Below are 12343 nucleotides of genomic sequence, written 5' to 3'. Positions count from 1 at the left end.
ACCTTCTGTAGAATTCTTGGGCAGCCTCACCTTGCTATGCCTTGTTAGAAATCCCGCTCATGTTGATGAGGCTTGGCTCCCCTTGATTCCTGGTCAGGAAACCAAAAATGATGTCGTTTGGCACAGGGCAGGGAGTTTTGGGAACCCCCTTTTGGTTGGTGCAAGTCCTTTTTTTTTTTTTTTTTTTGGTAGCTTTTTATTTACAAGATATATGCATGGGTAATTTTATAGCACTTACAATTGCCAAGCCTTTTGTTCCAATTGTTTCCCTCCTTCCCCCAGATGGCAGGTTGACCAATACATGTTAAATATGTTAAAATATAAATTAAATACAGTATATGTATACATGTCCATACAGTTATTTTGCTGTACAAAAAGAATCGGACTTTGAAATAATGTACGATTAGCCTGTGAAGGAATCAAAAATGTAGGCAGACAAAATTAGAGGGATTGAGAATTCAATGTAATGGTTCATAGTCATCTCCCAGAGTTCTTTTCCTGGGTGTAGCTGGTTCAGTTCATTACTGTTCTATTGGAACTGATTTGGTTCATCTCATTGTTGAAAATGGCCACGTCCATCAAAATTGATCATATAGTATTGTTGTTGAACGATCTCCTGGTCCTGCTCATTTCACTCAGCATCAGTTCATGTAAGTCTCTCCAGGCCTTTCTGAAATCATCCTGCTGGTCATTTCTTACAGAACAATAATATTCATATATCACAATTTATTCAGCCTTTCTCCAATTGATGAACATCCATGTAGTTTCCAGTTTCTGGCCACTACAAAGCGGGCTGGGTGCAAGTCCTTCTTAAATGAATTTATGAACCCAAAAAGTTAAACTGTCAAAAGAAGTTTATTATTAGAACTGAAAAGTCAGCTTTTATAGGCTGACTTTCTTAGTGGCAAGGTCCTAACAGAGAAGTAAAGAGGGGTAGGGTCCTGTTAGGGAAATAGGGGAGAGAGAGAAAGAGGGAGTAATGCTGAAAGAGAATGTCTTTTCAGCAGGCTTAGGATTGCAGCTATGCCAAGGAGAGAGAGAGGTTCCTTGGCATGATTAGATCCTCTACAAGGGATTGAGCTGAAGGAAGCTTGTTATATGGGTAGCTCTTGGTGGGGACTGGGAGCAGTTTGAGTTGAAATCAAAATAATCTTCTAATTGAATGTGTCTCTAATGTCCCTAGACTAATTTCCAACTCAGTAGAAGTCCATAGAAATCTAGTTCTCCAACTCCAGCTAAATAGGAGTGGCCCAAGACTCAACTAGTCCCACCCAGATAACAGAATGAAACCACTTTATCTTGATTCTCTGGGGCGGGTCTCTTAGGGGAGAGCTTCTCTGAGGGAGTTTCCCAAGCTTCCCCCCCCCCCCCCAAAGTCCGGAAGAGAGAGTGAGAGTTTTGGAGATCCGTTCATCAATGTCATAGAAGTTAAATTTTCCCCATAAAATCTACTTATGGGCCTTTCTGTGGCTGCTGCCCTCCTTTGGGTCAGTCTATCATGGCACTCTGCCTTGTGGTGATTTTTCCCCTTATCCTTCTCCCATGCCATGTGGTATCTACACTAACTCCACTATGCTTCCCAACTCCACTTTTTTTACTTACACCTAACTAACTTTTAGGATGGTGGCTCCCTTTCAAGATTTAGCCTGCCTACAAAGGGTATGGGCCAACTAGTTCAACTCTTTCTACTGGGAAATTGTGAGTTCCACTGAGTTACTTGTATTTCATATGCTCTGCCACTTTTTCATATTTACCTTTCCTAATGTCTGTTGTATCCCTTCATCTTGTCCATAACCTATTCCTTTAAATGTATCTACCTTTTCCCCCAAAAAAACTGGCCATTGTGAATTCTTCATATGACTTCAACTTTTTGTGTCTACCATAAACTGATGTCTACATCAACTATATCATTTATATTTGGTATGTTTCATAAGTCAAGCATTTAATACATGTTTACTGTATGCTAGACACTAGGGTTACAAAGATTAAAATAAAATAGTTCCTGCCCTTGAGAAACTTGTATTCTGGAGAAAATGTGTACATAGAGGTAGATATTTAGTCTCTATAAAATAAATAGAAGATAATGGACACTAGGAAGTGGTTAGCACCAAGAAAAGCTTCCTGTGGAGGTAGCATTATCCAAATTGAACTTTTTTTTTTTTAATTTTTATTTTATTTTATAATTATAACATTTTTTTGACAGTACATATGCATGGGTAATTTTTTACAACATTATCCCTTGCACTTACTTCTATTCAGATTTTTTCCCTCCCTCCCCCAACCCCCTCCCCCAGATGGCAAGCAGTCTTATATATGTTAAATATATTACAGTATATTCTAGATACAATATATGTGTGTAGAACCGAATTTTTTGTTGCACAGGAAGAATTGGATTCAGAAGGTAAAAATAACAGTTTACACTCATTTCCCATTGTTCCTTTTCTGGATGTAGCTGGTTCTGTCCATCATTAATCAATTGGAATTGGATTAGCTCTTCTCTATGTTGAAGAAATCCACTTCCATCAGCATACATCCTCGTACAGTATCATTGTTGAAGTGTATAATGATCTTCTGGTTCTGCTCGTTTCACTCAGCATCAGTTGATGTAAGTCTCTCCAAGCCTCTCTGTATTTCTCCTGCTGGTCATTTCTTACAGAACAATAATATTCCATAACATTCATATACCATAGTTTACCCAACCATTCTCCAATTGATGGGCATCCATTCAACTTCCAGTTTCTAGCCACTATGAAAAGGGCTGCCACAAACATTTTGGCACATACAGGTCCCTTTCCCTTCTTTAGTAGTTCCTTGGGGTATAAGCCCAATAGTAGTATGGCTGGGTCAAAGGGTATGCACATTTTGATAACTTTTTGGGCATAATTCCAGATTGCTCTCCAGAATGGTTGGATTCTTTCACAACTCCACCAACAATGCATCAGTGTCCCAGTTTTCCCACAGCCCCTCCAACATTCATCGTTATTTGTTCCTGTCATCTTAGCCAATCTGACAGGTGTGTAATGATACCTCAGAGTTGTCTTAATTTGCATTTCTCTGATCAATAGTGATTTGGAACACTCTTTCATATGAGTGGAAATAGTTTTAATTTCATCATCTGAAAATTGTCTGTTCATATCCTTTGACCATTTATCAATTGGAGAATGGCTTGATTTCTTATAAATTAAAGTCAATTCTCTGTATATTTTGGAGATGAGGCCTTTATCAGAACCTTTAACTGTAAAAAATTTTTTCCCAATTTGTTACTTCCCTTCTAATCTTGTTTGCATTAGTTTTGTTTGTGCAGAAACTTTTTAATTTGGTGTAATCAAAATGTTCTATTTTGTGATCAATAATGGTCTCTAGTTCTCCCTTGGACACAAACTCCTTCCTCCTCCACAAGTCTGAGAGGTAAACCATCCCATGTTCCTCCAATTTATTTATGATTTCGTTCTTTATGCCTAAATCTTGGACCCATTTTGATCTAATCTTAGTATGTGGTGTTAAATGTGGGTCCATGCCTAGTTTCTGCCATACTAATTTCCAGTTTTCCCAGCAGTTTTTGTCAAATAATGAATTCTTATCCCAAAATTTGGGATCTTTGGGTTTGTCAAAGATTAGATTGCTATTTTTATTCACTATCTTGCCCTGTGAACCTAACCTATGCCACTGATCAACTAGTCTCAAATTGAACTTTGGAAGAAGCTAGATATGTAAAGATGAAAAGATGAGGAATGTGGTGGAAAGGATAGCAAATCATCAGGTTAGTTGCATTGTGTAGGATAAGTGAAGTATAATATGAAGTGCTTGGAAAGGTAGGCTGGAGCCAGATTGAAGGGTTTTGAATATAAGAGCGCATATTATCATGCTAGCAACAGAGCTTCTGGAGCTCTTTAAGGAGATTGATGGGGGCAGCTAGGTGGCGAAGTGCATAGAGGACCAGCCTCCAGCCTTGAATTCAGGAGGACCTGAGTTCAAATGTGGTCTCAGACACTTAACACTTCCTAGCTGTGTGACCCTGGGCAAGTCACTTAACCCCAGCCTCAGGGGGAAAAAAAAAAAAGAAGAAGGGGATTGATATGATCTGACCTATGTTTTAGGACTTTTAGCTATGGGGAGTATGGATTGAATAGGATAAAGACTGATGAGAAGACAGCCAATTGAAGAAGCTGTTTTAATTGTTCAGGTAAGAGAATCTGAACTAAAATAGTACTATGTGATTTAGTATCGACCATAAAAACAGACTCTCAGAGCAAGAAAAAGCAAAAAAGGGTTTATTATGATCTCTGCCATGGGGCAAGGTGTTTTGTCAGCAAAGAAGTGCAAAGCATAAACTGCAAAACATCAGATTAAATAGAATAGAATCCCCCCCATGATCTTTTCTTCCTTTGGGGGAGTCCAGGCTTATATACCCTAAATCCAGAAATCTAAAATAAGTCAGTAATAATAAACTCTTAATTTAAATTTCCCTAGAGAACTAATTGCTACACCAGTAGATATCCAAAGGCATCATCACCTATAAAAGAAGTACTTAAATGCTAATTAAGAGGTGGTGGGAAACCTAAGGGGACAAGCCTACAACTTTTAGCTGTAGCTCTGTTTATTATAAAGTCTCAAGTCACAATTAAAGTATAGTTTAAAGCTATATACCCATGAGAGAATTCCACACAGAACCCACATGTGATAGTGGGGAAAAGACAGATATAAGAGATGTTATGAAGATAGAATTGACAAATGTGATAACTGATTGGAAATCAGGTGTAAGGGAGATTGAAGAGTTGAGAAGAACTTCTAAAGACCAGAAGGCCAGTGTTGTTCTTGGCAAAATCAGGAAAGTCAGATAGGAGGAGGGATAGATTTGGAAAAGAGGCAGAATTCTCTTGAATATGTTGAGTTTGAGATGTCTATGGAACATCCAGTTAGAAATGTCTAATAGAAAGTTAGTGTTGTGGGAATACAACTCAGAAGACAGATTAGGATGGATATATGAATTAGGAATCGTCTGCTTAAAAATGTATCCATGGAAGTCAGCAATCACCAAGAAAGGAGGACATATATGTAGAGAAAAGAGAGCTCAGGATAGAACCTTTGGATATACCTAGAGATTTGGGGGTGAGAGGGGAACAGTATATAGAATAATGATGCAACAAAGAAAACAGTAGGCTAGTAAGTATTTCCTAAGGAAGATTCTGGAATAACTGAATATCTCTGTATGGATGGCCTGAAAAAGCAACTGATGTGGGATTCAGAATATTTTATTTAGTAGCCCTGATTTGAGCATTAGATATTTAAGCAAACCATTTAATAATAATAAAAGTATCTACTATGTCAAAATCATGGAAATGTGATGCAGAAAACAGATTTTAAGATATAATACATAAAAAATCATTAGAAACCAAAATATCTTTGTTTCCTCCACCAAATTCCTCTCCTGTAGGCTTACATAAGACTATTAGCTAAACATTCCAAGGATGGATAAAATGAATTTAAGTTGAAGAAGAAAAGAAAGGATACATCAGTCAACCAATAGGTACTAAGTACCAATTGTGTGTCCAGCATTATGTTAAGATAATCTAGAAAAATAAAGAAATGCAAGATTCCTTGCCCTTAAGGAGTTTATGATTTGGTTGGGAAAGGTGAGAGGGACATATGTGAACTAAGAATTCTAAAATTTGTTGTTAAAAAGGAATAGTGTAGTTTCTCTTCTCAGGTGTTTAAAAAATTAGCATCTGTCTCCTCTGATAAGAGTTCTTTAGGTATTATACCTCCCAGAAGCAAAATCCCTTTCTGCTCTGTTTTAATGAATTTGTGAACTGTTATAGACAGATATTTCTGGTTAGGAGGGAGTACATAGTTTATTTTTGTAAAAATCTTAAAAAGCCATTAGAAATTATCTAACATGGTCTTTTGCAGTGTTCACTTTGTAAATCATGGTAATTTGAGAGTGAAAACTTTTTTTTAAAGGGAATACTTGTATTCTAATGCTTTTAAATTAAAACAGCTTTACTATTTTTAAAAAAACATTTTGGCATGCTCTATAAAGAGGAATTATTATTATTAATTGCTTGAAAATTGGTTGCTGTAAGAAGTCAATATGGTTATTGAGTCAGCATAACTTGTGAGGCTATATATATAAGTAGAAATGCCATTTTATGTGCTTTTCAAGAGTACTTTGGTTTAAAGGAGAACATTTAGTGTAAATAGGAAATTTCAGTGTTTTGATAATCTTTTCAAAAGGAACTACTAAAACCTTTCTGCTTAAAGTTTTTAAGGTGTTAAAGTGCCTATATTTTGGAGTTTTGTTGTCAGCTTGTTCACAAGCTGAGTAGAGACATTTGCTGAAGAATAAGACCTAGGTTTAAATTTCCCCATACCTATGTACTTAGGAGGCTTGCTATATACTGTACTCTAATAGAGAATCCTTTGTGAAACTGATATTTATTTTTGACATAATTACCCTCCTAACTTGCATGCTTTTGTAAATTGAGATCTTTTCATATGTTTTTAACAATAATATAAAAACTACATACATGTGTTTTTGACATACAGCGTGTATATGTGTATATATTTGTATTTATACATTTATGTGTATATGCACGCTCACATATATATAACCTTTTGTTGAAAATGAGTTCCTTGAAGTTATTGTGATTTCTTTGAAGGAAACCATTTGTGTGGTGAGACAATTGAAAGAATAAAATAATGATGAACAGAGACTAGGGGAAAAAAAGTGATTAATACAGGATTAAGACTTTTAAACAACATTTTAATATGAGGTTCATTCCTAATAAATTCAGTAAAAATGACAAAGCAGCCTAGTAAAGTTCTGTTGGGAAACTTACATTTGTATAAATGCTAATGTCTGCCTGGAAATAGTTCTTCCAGAGTTTAGATCATCATTATTGAGGTTTTTGTTTTGTTTTTAATTATAGGAGCATTACAAAAGAAAACTTGTAATTACCAGCAAGTTATTGCAATAGTCCAGGCATGAGGTCAGAGGAGAAAATGAGGCAGGTTGGAGAGATATTACAAAGGTGAAATAAACAGGCCTTGGCAGTAGTTTGGATACAGGAGAGTGAGGGATAGTGAGGAGTTAAAGATGGCATGACACTGAGCCTTAGGGACTGAAAGGTATAGGGATGGTGTTGCCCTTGACGGTAATGAGGAAGCCATAGGTGAGAAAGGGTTTAGGGAGAAAGATAATGAGTTCACTTTTTATATGTTCTGTTTAAGGTGTCTACTGGCTATCCAATTTGAGGTGTTTAAAAGGCAGGTGGAAATATGAAATTGGAGGTCACTTGAGAGATTAGGGGCAGGATAGATAGTTTTGAGAATTAGCACAGAGCTAGTAAATAATAAAATCCATGGGAGTTGATGAGACCACCAAGTGTAGGTGGTATAAAGGGAGAACAGAAGCAAACAGCATCCAGGACAGAACTTTGGGGATACATAAAAGCTTTAATTGGAATGAGAATTCAGCTAAGGAGACTAAACAATTGGAGATGTAAGAGAACCAAGCTGAATAGTATGCAGAATATCTAAAGAGAATGATGTAAAAGAGGAAAGTGATCTACAATATCAAAGACTACCGAAGGGTCAATGAGGACAATAAGAATAGAGAAAAGGTCGTTGGATTTGTCAATTAAGAGATAATTTTGGAGAGAGCAGTTTTAGTGGAATAATGTCAGAAGTTAGATTGTAGGGAGTTGAGAGAAAGAAGAGAAAGTAAAGCCACCTTTTGTAGCTGGAGATGGCTTTTATTTTTTTTTCTTCATTGGTATTTTATTTTTCCAATTACATGCAAGGATAGTTTTCCACATTCACTTTTGTAGTTTCATATTACATATTTTTTCTTCTTCCTTCCCCAAAACAGCAAACCATCTGATGTAGGCTATACATGTACAGGGCTTTTAAACATATTTTTGTAATAATTATGTTGGGAAAAAATTATGAGGAAAAAAACAAATTTAAAACAAGGTGAAAATGGTATGCTTAGATTCACATTAGGTCTCTCTAGATACAAATGGCATTTTCTATTGAAATTGTCTCTGATCACTGTATTGCTAAGAAGAACTAAGTGTGGTTGATAATTGATCCTATGTGATCATCATTGATCACAATGTTGCTATCAATATTTACAATGTTCTCCTAGTTCTGCTCACTTCAGTTAGGATCAGTAAGTCTTTCCAGACCTTTCTGAAATCAACTTGCTCATCAACAAAGATGCCTTTTCTGGAAGTTTAGCCACAAAAGGCAGACAAAATATATAAGATTGACAGCAAGGATGGAAGGATCAAATATGATGTTGTTTTTGTTTGTTTGTTTGTTTTTGTATGGGAAGGAGGCATTAAACAGGTAGAGACTGAGAACAAAATGTCAAAGGAGATAGGTTGGAATGGGATCACTTGAGCAAATAGAGAGCAAGTAGTCTTGGGAAAGAGTAAAGCAACCTTATCATGTGAGGTAACGGTAGTAGAAGGTGGAATCTGAGTGGCATAAAATAATGAAAAGGAATTAGGGAGTTCACAGTGAATGACTTCAATTTTTTCTGTAAAATAGGAAGTGATGGTCTCATGGGCGGAGGGGAAACCATGGGAAACTTAAGATGGGATGAAAAGGTTTAGAAGAGCTATTGTGAAGAGTGGGTTGGTGAATCAATAAGAATTAAAAAGCATTGCTTGGAAACAAGGAGGTCAAGTTGAAGTTGTATAACAAAAATTTGTAGTGCACCCAGTCAGAATAATAGTGTGATTTTCTGTTTTCATTCAGCAGCATTGTGTAGGAGTGAACCGAAGCTAAGGCTCAGCCAGGCACATTCAGTAAATGTTAAGGGTATTTGGTATTTGGACAAAGTAGAGTTAAATTACTTCACCAAGGATGAAATGGGGAAAAGAAGTGAAAGTGTTAACAGAGAATTGAGGAGTTAAGGATTGAAGGTCCTGATATAGACAAAAATTAAGGTGTAGTAAAGGGAGAAGTGGAGAGCAGTAAATAATGAGTGGATTTCAGAATTCTCAAAAAGGAGGTAATACTTTTTTTGTGATGATAAGATCCAGGGCATAACCATTTTTATTTGTATATGTGACTGAATTACCGTGGAAGAGTAGTTCATGGGAAGTTGAAGAACAAAATGATTAAGGTTTTTGAATGACATTAGTACCTATTATGGGGGCAGGAGTTGAGGAGGAGAGAGGTCTGTAGACTACAGTTGGGAATAGACAATTAGTTGGGAAATGATCAGTCATTTAGCAGACATTCATTAAATGTGCTTAGTGCCAGGAATGAAAACTTTTTTGTTCTTTTTCTCAAGGAGGAGACATTACATTACTAGATACATCCAAAATAGTGCTCTCAGAAGGGGAGGCACAGACACACTGAAGGTGGATGGAGTGGGGGTGATAGGGAAAGGCCTTCTCCAGAAGGTGGGATTTAAATTTAATAAGATCCAGGGAAGTGAAGAGGCAGAAGAGGTGAGGAATTTGAGTACTTCAGACATGAAGAGGGACAGCTGCTAGTGGAGGTTTATGTTTTGTGTGAGAAACAGCCAGCAAGTTACAATACTTAAATAATGTGGTATGATGAGAGTAATAAGAATGTTACAAAGATAGAGGTGACCAGATTTTATGAAAAATGTTACCTGGAATTGAAGGTAACAGTCACTGGAGTTTATTGAGTAGGGAAAATGATATAGTTAGATTTAAATACCTCAGAATTGTTATGTAAATGTAATAGGATAATATTATACCATAAAAATTATGGATATAAAGAATTCAGAGAAACAAGAAAAAACTTAGATGGATTGTAGAGTGAAGTAAGCAGGACCACGGAAACAATATATATAGCACACAGGAAATGAGAACAAAAGAAATTGAAACTTAATGCTCTTTAATTTTAATAACCAAATTTGTCCCCCCTGAAGGTAAAAATAAAAAAAAAAAAAAAAAGAAAAGAAAAAGAAACAATACCTTCCTTTTTTGCAGACATGAAAAAATGTGTGGAATTTTTTATATTTGATTTATATTAATTTTGTTTAATTACTCTTATTTTTATTTTACTACTGCTGCAACAGAGAAATAAATACTTTTGGATGTTTTTCAGAAATTAAGGTGACATCAAAAATAATATATCATTTTAAAACTTAAAAATCATCATAGATGGGGCAGCTAGGTGGTGCAGTGGATAGAGCACCAGCCTTGAATTCAGGAGGACCTGAGTTCAAATGTGGTCTCAGACACTTAACCCTTCCTAGCTGTGTGACCCTGGACAAGTCACTTAACCCCAGCCTGGAGGCGGGGGAGAATCATCATAGAGACCTTAAGGATAAACTAATGACCAAGGATAAGGCTATAACTAAGTTCACAAAAGTTAATCACCAGTTTGACTTTAGGTTGATAAATTTTTAAATAACCACATGAAGAATTTGGATTGTAAAACTATATTGGTGGAAGAAGGAATCCATACCAATGAAATCACAGATATTTGAAACTAAAAGAATTAGTAGATAAGATTACCAATCTGCTATTTGTGATCTTTGCAAGATTGAAGAACAGGAAAGATGGAAAGAGTACAAATGTTGTTTCTGTTTTCCAAAAAATGAAGAGGAAAAAAATCTTGAGAGAAGAATCTTCAAACAATGGACTTAATATACCTATATTTTATTCTTGACAATTTAGAAAAATAAAGGGAGAGATTAGTGAACATCTGGAAAAGAAAATGATGGTCATACAGAGCTTCAGATAACTTCAGCAAGAACTCATTCAACCAATCTTCATTTTAACTGTGTAGTGATTTAGCATTGTGTCTGAAATCCAAATCACTTTGGCTTGCTTTGATTGGCCAATCAAAGATCCCAGCTTTTGTCACAGACCAGTACTGGTAATCCTAGAAACAAAGGCAAAAGGAACTATTTCTTGCCCTTAAAGACTTTCTTCTAATTGAAGATTTATAAAACACATGTAAAAGAACATCACTAAAGCTTCATTTTTAGATAGCACTTTTGACCTTATCCCTTTGCAGATTTTATAGGAACTTTGTACGAAGGATAACATAAATTTGAAATTTTGCCTCATTTGCTAAAACCTGACATTTGAAGTAAAAGACCTTCATTACCAATCTCTCAATAGTCAGGATTATTTTATTACCTTCCCTTGTTTATTCCTTTTTTTTTTTTTTTTTTTAAGGAAGGTCTTGTCATCTCAGAAGAAACCCTATTTTTTCTTATTCTGACTTAATATCAAATAAATGTAATATTTCCATATACATTGTAGAACAAAAGGAGGTTATTGTATATTAAATAGTGAATTTATTGTGTAGAGCTTGCTTTTTAAAGTATGTAATAAAGTAATTATGAAACTTTGAAAGTTGTCAATTGCCTTATTTTTTGCGGCCTTCCTTCTGTTCTTTTTGCTATATTGTAAAAAGAAAAGAAAGAAAGAAACGATTCTTCAGTGATACTTTCTTTCCTCCCGTCCCCTTTCTTTTCTTTTCCTCTACTTTCTTCATTTTCCCTTGAGCTTATCACATATTCCATGGTCCGTGAAAGCCCCCAAAGCTTTTATAATAAATAGGCATGGTCAAGTAAAACACTTACCCATGTTGTCTTTTTCTAAAAGCATACATTTTACTTCACATCTTAAGTCTATAGACTCCATCAAAATATAGCTAATATGTTTTATCACTAGTGCTCTATCTAGAATCAGTTGATCAGTACATTGATCAATTATCAAGTTTTTCAAAATTGTTTTTATAATACTGTTATTATATAACTTGTTCTATAGTTTCTGCTTACTTCATTCTGAGCTGGTAAACATTTTTATTGAATGGGGTAAGTCAGGCCAAATAGCACTCTATGAACTTTGAGATATGTAGCAGAAAACCTGTTATATATAAATTATTTGATGCTATGTAGGTAGGGTATATGAGGGCAATCTTAGTCTATCTATTTTGGGAGTTCTATTCTTAGATTGCCCTCCATCAGGTATGGGGCAGCTTTAACTTGTCCAGGAATTCAGCTTTGAAACTTGAGTTGTGAGAGAATCAAAAGAGTCTTATTTTCCTGTAAGCTTTGAATACTAATAAATGAAAATACTCTAAATTGAACAATTAGAAATTAAGGCTTCTTTTCTGAAAGGAAAGGGGAGCCTCACTCAGCATGTTTAATTTATCTTGGACTGGAACTTATGAGTACTGGCCCTGGTTCTTCCCTTTACTAAATATAAAATATAACTTCCTTGAAATTCCTGATTTCTAAAGGAAGGTAAACTTAATGATCTCTAGAGTCCCTGTCATCCCTAAAATTCTGTGATTAGGGATTCATAGTCATAAATTTCTAACTCTTAAATTTTGG

General features: G+C 35.4%; 1 protein-coding gene across 6 annotated transcripts in view; it reads left to right on the top strand.

The window, feature by feature from the left end:
• TRAF2 (TNF receptor associated factor 2) overlaps positions 1–12343 on the top strand; it is a 66476-nt gene that overhangs the window by 16219 nt on the left and 37914 nt on the right. The gene's annotated exons all lie outside the window — the stretch shown is intronic.

This window comes from Sminthopsis crassicaudata, chromosome 2, assembly GCF_048593235.1.
Source record: "Sminthopsis crassicaudata isolate SCR6 chromosome 2, ASM4859323v1, whole genome shotgun sequence".
In the NCBI taxonomy this organism is placed as follows: Eukaryota; Metazoa; Chordata; class Mammalia; order Dasyuromorphia; family Dasyuridae; genus Sminthopsis; species Sminthopsis crassicaudata.
This window is presented reverse-complemented; position numbering and strand designations above follow the sequence as displayed.